Here is a 21,660-nt window from a genome sequence, read left to right as displayed (position 1 = left end):
CAGGGCCCGTATTTCACCTCCATGAAGGTCTTCCCCCTCCAACTCATGTCTAGAGGCTCTGCTCTGGACGGAGCTTCCTCCTCGCTATGCAGGATCCCTTCCCTGATGTCATCCGGTAGCAACTCCAAGCGAGACAGGTTAGTCATCCGACTCTTCGCCGGGGGCTGTATGCTATACCGGGGATAGAGATGTTAGTGAGTCTAGGAGGGCGCTGGATGTTAGCGTGTCTTGGCAGCGTTCCTCCAGCGACCCTTCTCCCAGAATTCCTCCTCTTCTGAGTATGTGGGCGTCCATCGGTCCTCTGATAGTACCTGATGCCAAGGCTTCAAAATTCAGCCTCTCTCGGGCACTCTGCTTACGCCCCGAATGCGGCATTATAGGTAAAATTCAGGAAAAGTGAGGAGAGAGACACGGCATGTCCTCACCCTAGCACGCCATCTTGGATCTCTCTTGTGGAGATTAAAAGAGAATTGGACAAGTTCCTGAAGGAAAAGTCCATAAACAGTTATTAGCCAGATAAACTTAGGAAAGCTAGCGCTAATCCCTTGGAGTGAGATACAAGAAATAGATCAACTATTGGGCATCTGATGGGTAATTGTGACTTGGACTGGCCACTGCTGGAGACAGAATGCTAGACTCAATGGACTTTGGTCAGATCCAGCATGGTGCTTTTGTTCTTAAATCAAATCTGTCAGTAAAGTATCTTTTTGGCTCTTTTAAAAAATGTTATGTTGTATTATTTATTTATTGGCATTTGATATTCTGCTTTTATTTTTCTATGAATGGCCTCAAAGTGGATTTTTTAATTTAGAAAGTCACCCTCACATTATCTGCCACAACTTTCGTTAACTTCTTCAGTCTGGTATTCACAGCAAACCCAAAAACCACGTGTAACACCTGGGCTGATAGTCCTGGATAAAGTCCCAGGAACCACATCTCAAACACAGTTTCCGATGTTCAAGCTCCCCATGCTATTAGTTTTTTAAAAAATTGTATTTATGCAATTTTAAATAAAAAGTTCAGGAATAATCTTGATATATCATGGGTATTACAGAAACCAAATAGAATCTCAGCAAAAGATAAATAAGATTAAGCAAGAACATATTTATGTCCATCTACCCCTAGTCCTCAATACGGGATCCAATTTCACAACCCTCAAGTAAACAATGGCTTAAAACTATCTAGGAAAATAACACATGAAGCGTACAAATCTATACATAGAATTCTAAACATTGATCATTGTGGGATCAAGCAGAAGTGGAAGGTTCAACAGAGGCATTTTGGACCACTTTGTCACTCAAAAACATAGATAATTGAGAAGGCACAAAGAAAACATAGGAAAGAACCTTATACTTAATGTAACACTTGCAGGAAAATTTTAAAGAAAAGAAAGCCCCAATCTGGAGTACTCTGGGTCCAAGAATCAAACATTGTTTTCTCTTCTTTTGAGTCTGTCTTGATACATCTAGAAAGACAGTAACATTCAAATTAAGAAAAGTAACAGAAAGATGCCTAAAAAACAATTTGAGAATCCAATTGCGGTCTGGTTCCATTGTTGCAGGTTCAACCAAATCAGTCTCTGAAGTCTACAAGACTTTAGAAATATTCAACCTAGATGTTTCCAACAGTTCCATAACGATTTTCAGTACAAACCTCCACTCCCTTTTAGAATGGTGGTAAATCGGTAATTGGTGGGACCGATTGTTCCGAAACTTTGAGAAACTGAACTAGATATATCTTTAGCAGATATGTGAGGCCCTTTAGGGAAATTTTTAAAGTTTAGATTATTAGCCCGCACATAGTTTTCAAAGTTCTCCAATTGATTATTTATAACCTGATTTTCTCTAATAGAAAAATTCTTGTAGGTTTTTACCCCATCCATCTGTTGTAAGATAGAAATAGGATACAAGAACTAGAGAGTTCCAATCCTATTTGCATTGTTTTTTAGATAAAATAGTTTTCCTGCAAAGAAATTGAGGCATTAAGACCTTCAATTACCTCCCAGATTGAATCCAGAGTAATCCAAGGGGGCCTTGCCAGAATAAGTTGCCTTGCAGTGGTCAGGGCATCCACAGCCAGTGTTGAAGCAGATGGAAATCTTCCTGACTCAAAAACTTGAGTTCCCAAGAACAATGAGTCAGCCACACACTGGGAGAAGCACCCTCCTCATTGGCTTCCTCTCTTCTGTGACTTGTGCTCCCTGCGACAGCGTCATCAGCCTGTGCCTGGTCCAGAGACTCAGATGTCCGCAGGTTTAGCTGGAGCAGACCTCACAATCGGAGAGAGAGAGAGAGAAGGATGAGCCCCGGGGAGAGATCTGTACAGCTTTCTGTCTCAACCTCTGACAGCTGCACTCCCAATCGATCTCCCACGTGCACAACATGGTCGAGGGCTACAAAGTGACTGCAGGGCCAGTCCTCTCCTACACCTTATGTTTGCAGCCGGTATAGGGCATATCAATTAGAAAGGTAAGCAAAAAGGAAGAACGCTCATGCTGTGAGTGCCATTGCAGCCATCTTGGATCCCACCATGCTGGTATTTAAGTTAATGTTGATGATTCCCTGAGCAGGGGGAAGAAAATTCTTCTAGGCTCTATTCATTGCTGTTACTCAAATCCCACCAAAGAGTTTATGTAAATAACACTATAGGTATTCGGTAATAACTACAGTAATAAATACGCTGGAAGCTTATTGATAAATTGTGCAGTTGATAGAAAAGTTCTTTACGGTTTTGGTTGTCTCAAAATAGGTTATTACATATTTAGTTCTTGAATACATTTGTAACCTTTTGTCTTTCAATCAATTTTGATGTGCCAATCCAATTCCAATTAATGTTTACTATTTCTCTTCCTTTTAAATTTATGTAGGGTAGTATGTAAGCTCCCTCCCAACTGATATAGGATAGTCTTTTTTAATCAATGTGGGAAAGAAAGTCCACAATTCTCATACCTCATGTTTATGAGTCTGAACAGAAGGTTAGTGACTGCTGAGTTCGGGACTTTTAGAAGAGAGGGGAGGGGTTCAGAGATACTGCAGGGGCTTGTGGAAGAAAAGGTGATTGAGCCTCACCCTCTCCTCTTCTTCCCCAGCATTTTGACTCTCAGCTGGAGACTGGGAGGGAAAAGGGTGAGGGATGACTGTTGGGGACTGGGAGGGTTGGGAAAGAATGAGCTGCAGCTGCTGTTTCTGCTTCTCTGAGAGGGAAAGTGGAAGAATTTTTCTTTTCTGTCATTTTTGGGAAATGTGTATCTCTGAATATTTCTATTGTGTACAGTACAGGAAAATGCATTTGTTTTTAATTCTCCAGTGTTCCACGGCTGGCAAATTCTAGCTTTTTGGATTTTCCAGTTCAGCTTTTGTCTCACTATTTCTGTTTTTAATAAGAGGTCAGTTCTGTGTTTGGTGAGGGTCTGTCTGTGTTTTACATGTGGGACTAAGTTGAGGTATTCCGCTAGCAGGCTGTTTCTATGTCAGAATCAGTAGAATTCATCTTCTTGTTTTCCAATCTGCACCTCCTAAAACTGGGTGTATTATGTTCTAGAGCAGTGAGCATATGTGAGCCTGAGAGAGAGCGTGTGTATGTGAGGGAGCATGCATGTGTGCATGAGAGGGCACATTTGTGTGAGACTTAACATGTTAGAGAATATATATGTGTGTGTGTTTATATTGTTATGGTATCTCTTTTATGTATTTGGTGAGGATCTGTGATTTGCAAGACAAAGGTGAAGTATTCTGTAGCTTACAGTTTCTGTATAGGGATCTATAGTATAATGGCTTGTTCTATTTTCTTAATAGTGGGTGTATTGGTGGTTTAGGACCTGGTGTAATATTTACAGTGTTGCTTTTTCTTAGGTAGAATTCTGCTGGCGGTTAGTGCTATTTTGGTATGTGAAGCTTACTATATTGTAATTGTAATTCAGTTTACTCATGGTTTTCTGAGGATCAAGCCCATACAAAACATGGCAATAAGCCTAATACCATATATAAGTTTCAAGTTTTTGGGGTTTTTTTTTTTTTACTTTTTTGTAAGGTGTTCTAGTTGACACCACAGCAGTGCATGTAAATATAATAATCATGTTGTAAGTGATATTTTTACCTCAGAAGGCAGTACTGTGAATGTCATTATTAATGTAAAATCTGTTATTAGGAAAGGGCATAGGAGTTGCTGGGGCAAGGGGAGCACCTAGGATGATGCAGGGAAAAGGAAAGGAAAGAACGAAGAGCTTTTTTGGTGTGGGATTAAGAATTACAATATAAATGAAATTAACCAAAATGACATTTAGCTTTCTTTTTCTTCTTTCATTTGCAAAACCATATAATACTAAGTCTTTCCAGATTTATACTACAGACATGCCATCAGAAAAATGTCACTGTTTAGTCTTCAGTCTCACTTAGTGGGACATTAAATATCACTCTTTGGCATGAAAGGGTAGCGATGGTGATGGTGGGGACAGGGAAAGTTAGGCGATTATATCAGGAAGGGAAGGAGGGAAAAGTTAAGCAATTCTGCCAGGGGATGGGGGGTGGAGATGATGTGCATTTACTGAATCCCCTTAGAATGACTCTACACGCCCCTGGACCACATCTTGAGTATTGTGTGCAGTTCTCATGGCCCCATCTCAAAAAAGACATAAAAAAGGTACAGAGAAGGGTGACAAAAATGATAAAAGGGATGGAAAAGCTCCATTATGATGAAAAGCTAAACACATCAGGGCTCTTTAGCTTGGAAAAGAGATGACAGAGGGGATGTGATTGAAATTTATAAAATCATGAATGGAATTGGTAAATAAGGAGCGGCTATTTACCGTTTCAATAGGAATGAGGGGACACACCATGAAACTAACAACCAACAGATGTAAAACAAACCATAGGAAGTATTTTTTCACTCAGCACACAATCAAACCATGGGAATCTATTACCAGGGGATGTGGTCAAAACAACTAACATAGGGCCTCATTTTCTAAAGTATCACAGGCCTGCGATACTTTAGAAGATCAGGGGCGGGGGGCTGGAACGGGGGGCGGGCCTGCGCTAGCCGGCAGTGATCGCACCGTCGCAGCGCAATTGCTGCCGGTTTCGCACCCAATAGCCCACCATAGGAGGTGTAGCTTTTGGGAGCGAAATAGGCAGCAAAAAGTCACCTACCTTTTCGCTGTCTGTGGCGTCGGCGCAGAGTCGGCCTCGGTGACGTCCCGACTCCTCCTCTTCCGGGGCCGACTCCACCCCCATCCTGGTATCGCACGCGATAAGGGACTTTTCGCGTGCGAAAGGTCCCTTATCGCATGCGAGCAGCTTGGAAAATGAGGCCCATAGTGGAGATTAATTTTTTTTTAATTATCTATTTATTAGTTTTTCAAAGATACATTGTATACATTGAATAGAAATTAATTATGACAACAATATAGATTTACCGTTACATTAACAATAAGAAAAAAAGGAAATATTATATTTCCATTATAATTCTTTAGCCCTCTATACCAGGGAGATCCATCACCAAAGATGACTTTATAAAAGAAGAAAAAGAAGAACATAATTATTGAAAAAGTGCTAGTATGCGAAGAGGTTACTTCTTAAACAAGCTTACAAACCCACATGCTCTGAGGATATACAAACTCTTGTACTGGGCTAATCTCTGGCAGAGCTGAGGATCTTTCTTTTAAGAAATTATCCAGCTGAGATGGTTGGAGAAAAGTATATGTTAAATCTTTAAATTTAACCATGCACTTACATGGAAATTAAAAACAAAACAAAACTGGGTACCCAATTGTATTACTCTATCTCTTAATTCCAGAAATTTCTTATGTCTTAGCTATGTTTCTTTGGCTAAATCAGGAAATATCTGTACTCTCATACCCATAAATGTTTCACACTGATTTCGAAAGAAGACCTTAGTACTCAGTCTAGTAGGAAAGAAATAATCATAGTGGCTGATTGGGCCTCTTCCTCAGCTGATGATTCCAATATTTTTGATAGATTCAAAGGAGATAATTGCTGGAGTTCTTTCCCTTCGACCAGCGTTCTTTTTCTTGAAGGTAAATAGAATATCTTTGAAAGTGGAGGCAAAGTTGCCTGGGGAATTTTCAATATTTCAAGTGCAAACTTGGTCCACATCTCATTCGGGGAAACAGTTAATTTCTTTGGAAAATTTATGAATCTTAAATTTTTACTTCTCTGCTGGTTTTCCATATTTTCCATCTTCCTCAGGAGATACAAATTATCTTTCATTAAACCTTGATATTGGCTTTTCATATCTCCAATATTAATTTTTATTTGATCCATTTCCTATTTATTTTCCATTTGTTTCTCCTTAACTTTGTTCACTTGGACCTCTATATGCCCCACTTTCTTTACTATAGGGCCAATTTGTGAAATTACATTGTTATTCATTGTCTCAATTGCCAGCCATATCGATTCTAAGGTAAAATTTTCAGGTCTTACCATCGGAGTTAATTCAATCTTCAGTTCCTGTAATTCAACTTCTTCATTTTCTCCAAAGCTCTGCCATGAGACCCGCTCCTCCAGGGCCCGTATTTCACCTCCATGAAGGTCTTCCCCCTCCAACTCATGTCTAGAGGCTCTGCTCTGGACGGAGCTTCCTCCTCGCTATGCAGGATCCCTTCCCTGATGTCATCCGGTAGCAACTCCAAGCGAGACAGGTTAGTCATCCGACTCTTCGCCGGGGGCTGTATGCTATACCGGGGATAGAGATGTTAGTGAGTCTAGGAGGGCGCTGGATGTTAGCGTGTCTTGGCAGCGTTCCTCCAGCGACCCTTCTCCCAGAATTCCTCCTCTTCTGAGTATGTGGGCGTCCATCGGTCCTCTGATAGTACCTGATGCCAAGGCTTCAAAATTCAGCCTCTCTCGGGCACTCTGCTTACGCCCCGAATGCGGCATTATAGGTAAAATTCAGGAAAAGTGAGGAGAGAGACACGGCATGTCCTCACCCTAGCACGCCATCTTGGATCTCTCTTGTGGAGATTAAAAGAGAATTGGACAAGTTCCTGAAGGAAAAGTCCATAAACAGTTATTAGCCAGATAAACTTAGGAAAGCTAGCGCTAATCCCTTGGAGTGAGATACAAGAAATAGATCAACTATTGGGCATCTGATGGGTAATTGTGACTTGGACTGGCCACTGCTGGAGACAGAATGCTAGACTCAATGGACTTTGGTCAGATCCAGCATGGTGCTTTTGTTCTTAAATCAAATCTGTCAGTAAAGTATCTTTTTGGCTCTTTTAAAAAATGTTATGTTGTATTATTTATTTATTGGCATTTGATATTCTGCTTTTATTTTTCTATGAATGGCCTCAAAGTGGATTTTTTAATTTAGAAAGTCACCCTCACATTATCTGCCACAACTTTCGTTAACTTCTTCAGTCTGGTATTCACAGCAAACCCAAAAACCACGTGTAACACCTGGGCTGATAGTCCTGGATAAAGTCCCAGGAACCACATCTCAAACACAGTTTCCGATGTTCAAGCTCCCCATGCTATTAGTTTTTTAAAAAATTGTATTTATGCAATTTTAAATAAAAAGTTCAGGAATAATCTTGATATATCATGGGTATTACAGAAACCAAATAGAATCTCAGCAAAAGATAAATAAGATTAAGCAAGAACATATTTATGTCCATCTACCCCTAGTCCTCAATACGGGATCCAATTTCACAACCCTCAAGTAAACAATGGCTTAAAACTATCTAGGAAAATAACACATGAAGCGTACAAATCTATACATAGAATTCTAAACATTGATCATTGTGGGATCAAGCAGAAGTGGAAGGTTCAACAGAGGCATTTTGGACCACTTTGTCACTCAAAAACATAGATAATTGAGAAGGCACAAAGAAAACATAGGAAAGAACCTTATACTTAATGTAACACTTGCAGGAAAATTTTAAAGAAAAGAAAGCCCCAATCTGGAGTACTCTGGGTCCAAGAATCAAACATTGTTTTCTCTTCTTTTGAGTCTGTCTTGATACATCTAGAAAGACAGTAACATTCAAATTAAGAAAAGTAACAGAAAGATGCCTAAAAAACAATTTGAGAATCCAATTGCGGTCTGGTTCCATTGTTGCAGGTTCAACCAAATCAGTCTCTGAAGTCTACAAGACTTTAGAAATATTCAACCTAGATGTTTCCAACAGTTCCATAACGATTTTCAGTACAAACCTCCACTCCCTTTTAGAATGGTGGTAAATCGGTAATTGGTGGGACCGATTGTTCCGAAACTTTGAGAAACTGAACTAGATATATCTTTAGCAGATATGTGAGGCCCTTTAGGGAAATTTTTAAAGTTTAGATTATTAGCCCGCACATAGTTTTCAAAGTTCTCCAATTGATTATTTATAACCTGATTTTCTCTAATAGAAAAATTCTTGTAGGTTTTTACCCCATCCATCTGTTGTAAGATAGAAATAGGATACAAGAACTAGAGAGTTCCAATCCTATTTGCATTGTTTTTTAGATAAAATAGTTTTCCTGCAAAGAAATTGAGGCATTAAGACCTTCAATTACCTCCCAGATTGAATCCAGAGTAATCCAAGGGGGCCTTGCCAGAATAAGTTGCCTTGCAGTGGTCAGGGCATCCACAGCCAGTGTTGAAGCAGATGGAAATCTTCCTGACTCAAAAACTTGAGTTCCCAAGAACAATGAGTCAGCCACACACTGGGAGAAGCACCCTCCTCATTGGCTTCCTCTCTTCTGTGACTTGTGCTCCCTGCGACAGCGTCATCAGCCTGTGCCTGGTCCAGAGACTCAGATGTCCGCAGGTTTAGCTGGAGCAGACCTCACAATCGGAGAGAGAGAGAGAGAAGGATGAGCCCCGGGGAGAGATCTGTACAGCTTTCTGTCTCAACCTCTGACAGCTGCACTCCCAATCGATCTCCCACGTGCACAACATGGTCGAGGGCTACAAAGTGACTGCAGGGCCAGTCCTCTCCTACACCTTATGTTTGCAGCCGGTATAGGGCATATCAATTAGAAAGGTAAGCAAAAAGGAAGAACGCTCATGCTGTGAGTGCCATTGCAGCCATCTTGGATCCCACCATGCTGGTATTTAAGTTAATGTTGATGATTCCCTGAGCAGGGGGAAGAAAATTCTTCTAGGCTCTATTCATTGCTGTTACTCAAATCCCACCAAAGAGTTTATGTAAATAACACTATAGGTATTCGGTAATAACTACAGTAATAAATACGCTGGAAGCTTATTGATAAATTGTGCAGTTGATAGAAAAGTTCTTTACGGTTTTGGTTGTCTCAAAATAGGTTATTACATATTTAGTTCTTGAATACATTTGTAACCTTTTGTCTTTCAATCAATTTTGATGTGCCAATCCAATTCCAATTAATGTTTACTATTTCTCTTCCTTTTAAATTTATGTAGGGTAGTATGTAAGCTCCCTCCCAACTGATATAGGATAGTCTTTTTTAATCAATGTGGGAAAGAAAGTCCACAATTCTCATACCTCATGTAGTTCTTCATTCTTCTCTTTACTACTCTTAGTACCTAAAAGGCATCTGATTTACTCTTCTTCTCCTCTTATCTCCTTGAGATGATTATGGACCTAGAAATGGGTCCACAAAGTCTCCTTCTCTTTGTGAATGGTTGAAGGATTCCTTACAATACACACATGCCCTCTCAGACAGACACCCCACTCCTTAGATTATCTACACTGAGTCCCTGGCTGAGTACTTAGTCATGTTAGGAAAAATAAAAATCTTGAAAGGGAAATCAAAATATGAGATGAGGAGTGTGGAAACTTCTGTCTCAGGAAACATATAAATAGACAGGTTTCCAGACATGATGCTGAAGGATTCCGACACTGTCCTTCCAAAAAGGTGAAAGCTCTCTGTCTCCACTCTGAACAGAGGTCTCATTCATAGAGAACCCAGAGGCCTTCCTCCTTAAAAATAAAACCAAGGAACAGACAGATATGCTATCTCTGGAAGGGCCAAATAAAAATTTCACACCTTAGATTGGCTTCCGGTTTGTTTTTTGGGTCCACACCTGAAAATGGTGGAAGGGTTTAATATATAACTTTCAAAACAGCATGTGAGTGGACTTTGGTGCGTGTGCCCAATATAAATGGCCATTTTATAACTTGTGCGCACATGTGTGCGCATATAATAAAATAGCCTAGCCACATGTACATGTGCGCCCAATTTTAAGTGGGCATGCACCTAGGTGTACAAATCCCAATTCTACCACATAAGTCAGGGTATTTATAATGGGCGTGCATCCATACCATTGCCAGTTTCACCAGTTCATCTACCAGTTTACACAATTAAGAACTAGGTCCTTCAAAACCCTCTGGCTTGATAGCCTGCATGCTCCCTAGTTACCCCAAAACCTTTAAACCTGGCAGAAATAGCTTATTTTTTAAGATACACATCTGCCATAGCAGAAGTAAAGTTATCCAGAAGTGGACTGGGCATGTGCCAGGGTGTGTAAGCATTTACGTGCACATCTCTTGGCCATGCGTCAAAATGCTCACGCCCCGCCTAGACCATGCCCATTGTTAAATCAAGTGAGAAGTGCATGCAGCGGGAGATATACTTGTATCCAGGTGGCTTTTAAAATTCAGTGGGTGCACGAGCCCTACTTGTGTGCACATCTCCCAATTTTGGCACATGCCAAGCTTTTAAAATTCACCTTTAAGAGTATAGATGTTTCTTTTTTTTTTTTTTTTTTTTCGTTTCATGGTTCGGTTCCCCTATTGGTAATTTCGTTTTTTCCGTAGTTTGCAGAAAATATGAATTTTTTGAAAATTTCAGAAAAGTTTCTTTCATTTTTGGGTGCTCCCAAACCGTGACAATTTAGACAATTTTGTTGAAATTGTATAATTCGCTTAAAACAAATGAACATCTCTATTTAAGAGCACACCATTCCAGATTCCTACATGAGGGAGCTACAAACCTAAGCTAAGTATTATGTTTCCTCTCCTTTGTTAGCTGGAACATTCCTTCTGATAGAGATCCTTTGAGATGTCTATACATGTATTATTGGGATATCTTGAAAACCAGATCTGTCTGTGGCATTTAGGAATGGAGTTGCCCACCTCCATTGTAAAATATCTTCTGGAAAAAATTAGGGTATCAGCCAAATAGATAATGATGCCCTGACCTAGCTTGTCCCTAAAGATGTCTTTTATGAAAAAAATTGCTTGTATAATGCAAATGACAAAAGATATGACTAGGCACTCAAAGTGACCATGAGTCTTGAATTCATTTTTCATTCATCGCCTTCTCATAAATGGATTAAGTTGTAATTCCTTTGCAAATCCAGCTTCTCTTTTGAATAATTAAAAGACAACAAATCCAGAAATGTTGAGTATATTTGCCAAACTAAGGGCCTCATTTTCCAAGCCGATCACACGCGATAAGGGACCTTTCGCACGCGAAAAGTCCCTTATCGCGTGCGATACCAGGATGGGGGCAGAGTCGGGGCAGAGTCGGCCCTGGAAGAGGAGGAGTCGGGGCATCACCGGGGCCGACTCTGCGCCGAAGCCGCGGACAGTGAAAAGGTAGGTGCCTTTTTGCTGCCTATTTCGCTCCCAATAGCTACACCTCCTATGGTGACGCTATTGGGTGCGAAACCGGCAGCGATCGCACCGCGACGGTGCGATCACTGCCGGCTAGCGCAGGTCCGCCCCCCGTTTCTGCCCCCCGCCCCTCATCTTCTAAAGTATCGCAGGCCTGCGATACTTTAGAAAATGAGGCCCTAAATGTGGTATGCACTAAAAGGCAGATTAGAACATGGATAGTGAAGCATCACAGTGGTATTAGTACATTTTTAAAACAATCTTTATTCTGCAGTGTATTAGTACGTTTGAGAGAGAAGCACCAATGGTTCAACGCTGTATATTACACAAACATAGTTTTGCAGATTTTGATGGACAATGTTGGAGCAGGTAGATGGGGATCTTGCAGCTTGCTTGAATCAAGAGCAATATTAGATTGAATCAAGAGCAATATTAGATTTACAATTTAAATATTGTTGAGCCCAATGGCATGAAGAATCAACTTGAAGTGTTTAATTTGAAATGACATTTTTTAATTTATTCATGAAGATATAGATTGGTGGAGGTGGTATTATGTTACTATTAATGGAAACAGCTAATGGGATCACGATGATTCTCATAACCATGAATGAAACATTGAATTGGTGGTGTGATGATTGCAGAACTGAATGCGGGTTGAAATATATATATATACCTGTGTATCAGTTAGTGTATGAGGACAGCAGGATCCTGGGTGCCACAAGAGACATTTATAATAAACCTTCATATAAGTCATCAATATATATTTTTGTGAGGGAAGATTTTTGGAGATTTACATTTGAGTGCTAATTGTATGTTTCCTCTTTTGTAGAGAAATGAGTTGAAAAAAAATTGAGGTGAATAAGTTGCTATAATTTGAAGCCCCTGACGAGGAATCAAAACACCAGGTGTTTTTGGGTGCTGAGGTTGTTCCATAATTTCTCAAAGAATAAAACACCATATTCTACTTATGGGAGTAACAAATGCCTTATGGATGGCTAATAGCATAAACTAATTTCAGTTAAGTGCTTTATGATTGATTATTAGAGCAATTATTATTATATATGACTGAGATCAAGATTTAATGGACATTAATACATAAGAATATTTTGCTTAAGCATGTTTTTTTCTAATACTGAACTGGAGGATCTAGGATTATAAAATTGAGGTACTTTGGCTTATTATAAGCTGTATTATGCTGCTTCCATAAAATTCTTAAGTAAAAAGAGCATAATTTGTATATGAGTTAAAGTTTTGTCAGAAGATATCTAAGTGCATATTTATTTATCCGACTGTGTTTGATTTTTATTGTGAAAACTGCATATGCACAAAGATAACATCTGTTGAGTGATGCTGGCCAAAATTGTTTGAATGTTTGTTTAGCAATTTTTTTGTGACCATAACTGAAAAATCAAAGGATAAGGATATAAGTATAGCCCCCTGTTTCCTGTGTTACAGGTAGTAATTGCCATTTCATGCACATTAATCCCTGTTCATCCAGTTAAGGGAAGTAACTGCTGCTCTGTGCACATTACCCCACTATGCAGAAAAGTTATACCTAAAGTTAATATAGTTTACCATAGGTCTTCATGCCTATCCTCTAGTCTCTAAGAATCCACAGTGTTTATCTCATGCCCTCTTGAATTCCAGAACTATTCTTGTCTTCACACCTTTTCCGAGAGTGCCCCAAGCATCCACCACCCTCTCTGAGAAGAAATATTTTCTGATGTTAGTTCTCAATTGACCCTCCTGGAGTTTCATATTGTGACCCCCTAGTTCTACAATTAACTCTCCCATAGAAAAGGTCTGAAGCTTATGTATCATTAGCAGCTTTCAGGTATCTGAATATCTTTATCATATCTCCCCTGCACTTCCTCTCCTCCAGAGAATACATATTTAGATCCTTCGGCAACTCCCCATAGGTTTTCTGATATAGACCCAACACCATTTTGATTGCCTTCTTTGGACCACTCCCAACCTATCTCTATCCTTTTGGAGAGAAGGTGTCCAGAACTGATCACAGTATTCCTGGTGAGGCCTCACCAAAATCCTGTGCAAGGGCATTAACACCTGTCTCTTCCTGCTGGCTATTCCTTTCTCTATGCAGCTCAGCATCCCTTTGGCTTTAGCTACCACCTTGTCACATTGCTTCACCGCCTTCAGATCTCCAGAAACCATCACCCCAAGGTCTCTCTCTCGGACTGTGCATATTAGTATTTCACCCCCAACTGCTTACAGTTCTTTTGGATTACTGCACCCCAAATGCATGACTGCACTTCTTGGCATTGAATCCCAGTTGCCAGATCTTCAACCACTCTTTAAAGCTTTCTTAAAATCTCTTTTTATTCTCTCTACTCCTTCAGGCATATCCACTCTGTGGTAGATCTTAGTATCTTCTGAAAAAGACAAAAACCTTTTCCTTCAATCTCCTCTCAATATCATACACAAAGATACTGAACAGAACAAATCCCAAAACTAATCACGGAGGCATACCATTTAACACGGTTCTCTTTTCAGAATAGGATCCAGTTACCATTGCATGCTGTATCCTGTCGGTCAACCAATTAGTAATCTATTCTATCACCATGGTACCCAATCCCAGGCTTCTCATTATATTCCTGAGCTTCTTATGCAGAACAGTATCAAAAGCCTTGTTGAAATCCAAATCAATCACATCTAGTGCTCATCCTCTGGTGAAACCATGTTGCCTTGGGTCCAGCAATCCATCAGATTGTAGATAGTCCACGATACTTTTCTTGTAGCAGAGTCTCCACCAATTTTCCACTATAATTTCGTTATAGCAGAGTCTCCACCAATTTTCCTACCAGTAAGGTAAGGATAACAGCCCTTTAGTTTCAAGCCTCCTCTCTGTTCCTACCTTTGTGCAGTGGGACCACCACTACTCTTCTCCTATCATGTGGCACTATGTCCATTTCCAGAGATCTATTGAACAAGTCCTTCAGCGGATCTGCCAGCACATCTCTGAGCAATCTTAGTATTCTGGGATGTACCTTGTCCGGTCTCATGATCTTGGGTGCCGGGCCCAGCAGGTATTAGGTGAAGGTTTCTGCTGATGACTGAAGATAGGGTCAGAAGCCAGACTAGGGTTACAGGCAGGCAGTGATCAGGCGTGTCCAAAGTCTAGGCAAGGGTCAAAAGCAGGAATCTGTCCAAAGAAGGGGAAGAAGGATGGATAAGGCTGAGGCAGGCTGGAAAGACAGACTGGGACAGATTGAGATAAAGACTAGCAAGCTGGGCATTCAAAGACTGTAACAGGCTGAGACAAAGACTGGAGCAGGGCAGATGAAGATCGGAACAGACTGAGACAAAGAATGGAGCAAGCAGGGCAGATGAAGACTGGAAGAGGCAGAGAGCAACACACACTATGAAATAACTAGACCAGTTGCTGAGGCAGTGAGGGAGAGGCAAAGGGGGCACTTTATATGGCTTAGCAAGAGAAGTCATCAGGATGCACCGCAGGGCTTTCCCTCCATGGGCTCTTTAAATGGGATGAAGTCGGGCACGTGCACATGCCTAGGGAGAGGATTGGCGCATAGAGGCTGGTGGCGTTCTGCCGCAAGTTGTCCGGTGGCACGTTGGTGGCGTTTTGCCACATCAGGCAGCTGAGTGACCGGTCTGACCACAAAAGTAAGGGTGATGGTTCACGGGGACAACCTGTGGACTTCCAGACGCAACAGAACCATACCATCAGATGATCACTTGTGGTCAGGTGAGCACTTACCCAAATATTAGAGACATTATCCCCATTTCTGAGCACTATATCGAGTATCACTCCCTCACTCGTGGGATCCATCACCATTTGTTTCAGCAAAGCCTCTTGAAGGGCATTCACTATCTCTCTATTTATTTATTATTTATTTATTTATTTATATATCTTTATATACCGACTTTCAAGTTCATTTCAAGGCGGTTTACATACAATTGAATTGCAGTAGCAACACTCAAAAATTACACAAATATAAAACAAATCTTAATACATCTTACATTACCATGATGTAGTTAAACTAAAACATTTTTCAAAATAATCGTAGAACCCCACCCATTCATATTATTACTAAAAATTACCCTACTTTCCATACATTTAACCCCCCCAATCATATCTTCTCTATTACTCCTAAGTTTAACCCTCTACTTCTTGCAGATTCTGCAGTTTGGATACTCCAATCCATATATGGCAGATTAAAATCCCCAACGAGGAGCACTACTTCTTTCCCATCTTTTGGATGTCATCTATCCGATCCCTGTCAGTTCTTCTGTTGAGTTGGAGGCCTGTATACCTTTGGTTTAGGACAGCTCATAGCGCTTCTTCCTTACACAGAAAGATAGACACATGGTAACAGGTACAAAAAGGGGTTGAATTAGAACACGTTGAAACTTGTCATCAATAATGTCAGTCATCAAGGCTTCTATGAATAGAAATGAATGCTCTCTGCCAGTTGCAAGGCACCAGTGAATGCAGACTTCCAAAACACATCCAGGTCATTGTAAATGGTTTATGACTGGTCACATATGCAGGTTCAAGAATCTTTGTATAAAGATGAAATTCTTCTATTGGGTTGTCATCACTCCAACCAGGAATTATATCAAAAATATACTTAGTTTGATATGGATTTAAGATGGATCTTTGAGAGATCAAGCATTCTGACTATCCATTCCAACTTTACCTCCCATGCCTTCTCTTCTGGACAGGAGGGATTGTGGGACAATAGATAGAAGGGTCCCTGCAGGCTATTTGTGAGGGAAGGAGCTGGAGCAGAGCAAAGAGAGAGCTGACACTGAAGACAAGCAGGCTCCCTACAGCTTTCATCAAAAGATTGAATTAAGAGGTATAAAAGCTTTCAGGAATCTTGATTCTGTGGCAGATTGTAAAATATGTGGCAACAAGCTAATTTGGTTTATCCTGCAGCCGCACAATTGTGAGCAGCTAGACGCACTGGATATAAGCAACCATGTTAAAAGACAAAGAATTTGCTTACCAGGTCAGCCCAGAGCGCTGTTCATTTAGCTTGATGCTAGAGTTCTTGATGTGGCGCCACAAGGTTGCAGGTTCAAATCTTGAGATCCCTTGTTGGAAAAAAAAATTGCAGCCTTGAAATGTGGTGCTGTAGATATAGAACCCTTGAAGCTCTGAATTAATATTGCTTCACAACAGTTAAATAAATACCAGTATTTTCTGCTCTGCAGTTACCCTCATTCTACTGCAGAATCAATTCAAAGGCTAACATCTGCACTTTGATTCTAGCTCCACATATGTTGTGATCATGATGGATTACAATAGAAAACTGAAAAGAATGACTTTCAAAATGATATTACATATTATATTTACAGTCCAGGAGGACAAAACAACTGCTTTCTTTTATAAATTATGGAAAGCCACAACTGAGTCATGATGGCAAATTCAGAATAGAAGAACCCAAAACAGCCTGTGGCTAGAATAGATATAAAAGTCCCTGAAAGAATCTATGCCATACTCTGTGGGCCAGTTTTAAGGGCTAAACAAAAAAAGAAAAAGAAAAAAGCAAAACTTGTGATATTAGGCAAAAACTTGTGCAAAATAATTGAGTCACTTAAAGTGTTAGAAAAAAACACCTTTGCATGATCCTTTAATCTGGCCTTAAATGTAGTTACTTTTACAATTTAGCAAATACATGTTTTCAGACTTTATTCTTGACTTATGAATTTACGACAGTACTGTGATGTTTCATCTCCTTTGTTCCATTTATTTCTTTTATTCCCTCTGGTATCCACTTTATATTTCTCTTTTCTTCCTCTTCTCTTTTTCATGGAGCCTTTCAATTTTTTTTTTTTTTAAATCTTTTATCTAAATCATTCGGACAGGTACGTACAGACACGTATTCCTAGCCTTACTCAGAAACAGAAAATAGCTACCACTTCATGGCCTCACATTTAGTTGAGAAGTACTTTCATATCTTGTATTGAGGTGACCTTTTCATGCTGTTCTCTTCTTTTGCTGTCATGCAGTGCTCCCCATTCCTTTTGTATGCCAGTGCTCCCTGCTCTTGTCCTATGGCTGCATCTTGTGCCAGCCTTGCAGCGCTTCCTTCTCTTGTCCTGTGGCTGCATCTTGTGCCAGCCCTGGAGCATTTCCCCTTCCTTTGTACTAGGCCATTCAGTTCTCCCTTATACATATTCTGTGGCAGTCCTCTTGCTCTGTACCGGTTATGCAGTGTTCCATTTTTATATTATTCTGGGCTGACATTTTATTGAGTATGAACTGTGCAATGCATAAATTTCAGGGTTACAAGGAAATAAATACAAAAGAAATGCATATTATTTGTGTGAGCACATATGTAACTATTCTATGTGTAGGCTATGAAAAGACTTACAACATTCAAGATCATTCTTCTGCACAGTGGCTTTCACAGGCAATGGAAATATATAAATTAAGTTCAAAACTGTTTTATGCATGTCAAACATTCCTCATTCACATTTATAATGCCCTTTTGTTTGACAGGTCTTGCAATGCATTATTGAATGACTTTCCAGTTTTAGGCTTAGTATATTTGAGCTATACTCCCGTTTAACCCATAGAGGGAGCCACAGTCATTATTATGACTGATGAAAATTAATCAAGCTGAACCCATCACAGCTAAGAAAACAATTCCCCTAGCCCCAATATCTGTTTTATTCCCCTATTCTCCTTCTACATTGGAGCAATCCTATTAATTTAGAACCAGTGCTGCAAACATTCATACAGAGCAAATTCTTTTGACAGTTTTGTGGGAAAAACCTTTACCAAAAAATGTTCTTTTAGACTTTTCTCCTTTCTTCTGTTTTTTTTTTCTCATTGCTGACATAGCTGCTTTATTTATGGATTTACCAATAAAGTTGGCAAAAAAAAAAATCCAAATAACTCCCCCTCTCCAAACAACCTGTTTATATGAATAGGATACCTGAAGAGAAAGATATTAGAACATGCTATATATTTCTTCCCTTTTCACACAGCAGTAAAGACTCTTTGAAGGGAGCAGAAATTGTCCCCTGCACTCCCCTCCCCTCCCTCCCACTCTGTGTGTCTCTCCCACCATATCTCCACCAGTCTGTCTCTCCCCACATAGCCTCTCTGTCCCTCTGTCTTCCCTACCCACCACTCTGCCCAAACTCCTTCTCGCTCTTAGGGGCCGATGCAATTATGGGCACTGACTTTTCAGCACCTGCTTTTTTAATGTGCGCATGGCGCCTGCAAGGGGGGGAGGGGGGGGCGCCATGCAATATGGAAATTAGGGGGGTCAGGCTAGGAAGGAGGCGCTAGGGTTGCTTGCGCGACCTTAGTGCCTCCTTCCTAACGCGACCCGCCGCGGTTGCCGGTTATGAAGACCAATGCCGGTAAACTCAGCCTCGGTTTTCATAACCTGCCTGTCTGCCAGTAATATAAACGGCCGCCGAGTCCCTATTGCTAATCCATCCCCTATTGTATTAGGGGATGGATTAGCGCCTATTTATCCCGCGTCCGACTGTGGGTTAAACAGTATGCTTGGCTGAGCGCACTGTATTGCATCGGCCCCTTAGTTTCTCCACACTCTGCCCAGTCTCTCTCTATCCTCACCATGCCCCACTCACTGTCTAGCCTCTCTCTCTGGGCAGATGGGCAGCCTAGATGGGCTATAGGGTCTTTTTCTGCCATCATGTTTCTCTGTTTCTCCCCTACCTCTGCACTCTGTCCAGCTTCTCTATCCTCCCCACTCCCTCACGCTTGCCCTGCTTTTCACCCCTCTCAGTCTCTCTCTTCACATTCTGCCCAGCCTCTCTCCCCTATCCTCATACTCTGCCAAGCTTCTCTTATGCTCTGCCCCCATCCAAACACACTCTCTAGGCTTTTTTTCTCCCTTTCCACATTCTGGCCAGCCCCTCAGTCTCCTCCCCACCCTCTCTCTTTCATTGTCTCTCTACACTTCAATGCCTCTGCTCCCCACACTTTCACTCTGAGTCTCCACATTCTGCACAGCTTCTTCTTCCTCAACCTAAAAGGCTACCCAGGCTTTCTCCCCCTCCCCCCCCCTTGCCCAGCCTCTCTCTCTCTCAACCTTCCCCACACTCTGTTCAGTCTCTCTCACACATTGTCTCTCCACAGTCTGCCTAGCCTCTCTCAGTCTTTCCTTCTTTCAGAGGTTTCTCAAAATTCTCTGCCCTCCCCCCCCCAATGCTGATTCTTATCTTGCCCTGGCCTCCTCTTTCAAACTTCCATGGCTAGCAGGTGGGCTTCAGAACAAGATGTAAATTTAAAAAATGATTGTTTTATTCTATTTACGCACTTGTTAGAGCAAAATAGTGCCCCTTTTATGGTGGGTGTCCATTCAGCCCTGAGCTGGCAGAGGCTTTTGGTTCCCTGATGTTTTGTATTTTTTTTTACTCTGAACACTCAGGCAAAGGAAATAAGCTGGCAGATCCAAGAGAGTCAGCATCTCCCCTCCGAGGGATAGACAAGCAGTGAGATCATGCCCGATGGGCTCCCCCTGCAGTTCGGGAAGTCCCTGAAGAGCTACACGGCAGCCCTCCGCAAAACCGGAAGAGAAGATGATACTGCAGACAGCTGTTCCATGCAGGCAGGAGCGACCAGAGAGAGCAAGGTAATGACGGTGGCTCAAGGCAGCTAGCAGGGCATCTGGGCTTGCTGCTGCTTTAATGTCCCTCAGAATCTTTTCTACTTTGAACTTACTTTTTTATGGTTGCAATCCAAAGTGCAATGTTCTATAGGTTCAAAGAGGAGCTACAGTTCCAGGCCCAGCAGGAGTGGTCCAGTCAGCAGGGTGCACACCAGAAGCAAAAGGTGCCTACAGCTGCACCAGGCCCTTTTTAAATTGCTCGCAGGAAGTTTTGTCTTTAAGATGTAACTGTAGCTGGAGGGGGAGGGAAAGTAGTAGCTGCTGCTTCCGCCCTTCTGATCACAAACACTGGGGCCAATGCAATATTTAACAGCGCCTGGTTTCTTAATGCACGCATGGCGCCCACATGAGGGGGTGACATGCTATAAACAAATTAGGGGGAGGCACTAGGGTCGCTTGTGCGACCTTAACGCCTCCTTACTAACACAGCCGCGCCGCGGCTGCCGCTTAAGAAAACTGATGCCAGTAAACTCGGCATCGGTTTTCATAACCGCCCGTAAAAACTCGGCGTCTCTTTTCATTACTGGCAGACGGCCGGTTAAGAAAACCGATGCCGAGTTTACTAGCATCGGTCTTCATAACTTGGCGGTCTGCCGAGGTTTTTGGGGGTTTTTTTTTACTTAACAAAAGAAGTACAGAAGAGCATTTTTTTCTGCTTTTCTGTACTTCTTTTACATGCGCTCAGCTATTAACGCCTGCTCCACGCAGGCGTTAATATCTGAGAGCTAAATGAGCTAAATGCGTAATAGCCTCATTCACATGCATTTGCATGTGAGGAGCGCTATCGCATTCACTCCGCGTCGGACGCGTGTTAAATAGGTGCTAATCCCCCTATTGCATTAGAGGGTGGATTAGCGCCTATTTAACCCGCGTCCGAGTGCAGGTTATATAGTGTGCTCGGCTGTGCACACTGTTTTGCATCGGCCCCCGAGCGCACTGTTTAACCCGTGGTTGGACGTTAATTTATGAGCAGCCCAAAAAAGTGTACAGAAAAGCAGAAAATACTGCTTTTCTGTAGCTCTTCTGACTTAATATTGTGGCGATATTAAGTAGAGGAACCAAAAGGTTAAAAAAAAAAAGTGCCAGCGATCAGGTTAGGGAAATAGATGCTCAATTAATGAGCGTCCCTTTTGCTAATCCGCTGACAGCCACCTCTCCTGGGCGCCCACTGCCAAGGAGGCGCTAGGAGAGGTTGCTGGGTGTGCGTTAGGAAAGTGGGCGCTCAACAATGAGCGCCTATTTTCTGTACTCATTTATTGCATGGGCCCCAAAGGGGAGAGGGAGGGAGCAGAGGCAGAGCCATTTCTGTTTTCAGGGGCGGCCGCTGCAGTCCTCCCTGTTCCGACGCCTATGGCCACGCTGATGCCTGCCCTACAGAGACACACAATACAAGGACACCGCCCCATTTGCCCCCACTAGTCCCTGCACTGGAGAAACCGTGTGCCCTCCACGTTAGCCCCCCCAGAAACAGCATTG

The 21,660-nt window shown here is 41.7% G+C and overlaps 1 protein-coding gene across 1 annotated transcript in view; it reads right to left on the bottom strand.

The window, feature by feature from the left end:
• Positions 1–20,337, bottom strand: part of LOC115095556 (rap1 GTPase-GDP dissociation stimulator 1-like) — a 264,340-nt gene extending 244,003 nt beyond the window's left edge. Inside the window, exons 1-2 of the mRNA XM_029609455.1 lie at positions 20,238–20,337; positions 16,537–16,624 (exon numbers count right to left, since the gene is read on the bottom strand). The gene's annotated coding sequence lies outside the window, so the exon portion shown is untranslated. The remainder of the gene's footprint in view (positions 1–16,536; positions 16,625–20,237) is intronic.
• Positions 20,338–21,660: the final 1,323 nt, after the last annotated feature.

This window comes from Rhinatrema bivittatum, chromosome 7 (assembly GCF_901001135.1).
Source record: "Rhinatrema bivittatum chromosome 7, aRhiBiv1.1, whole genome shotgun sequence".
In the NCBI taxonomy this organism is placed as follows: domain Eukaryota; kingdom Metazoa; phylum Chordata; class Amphibia; order Gymnophiona; family Rhinatrematidae; genus Rhinatrema; species Rhinatrema bivittatum.
This window is presented reverse-complemented; position numbering and strand designations above follow the sequence as displayed.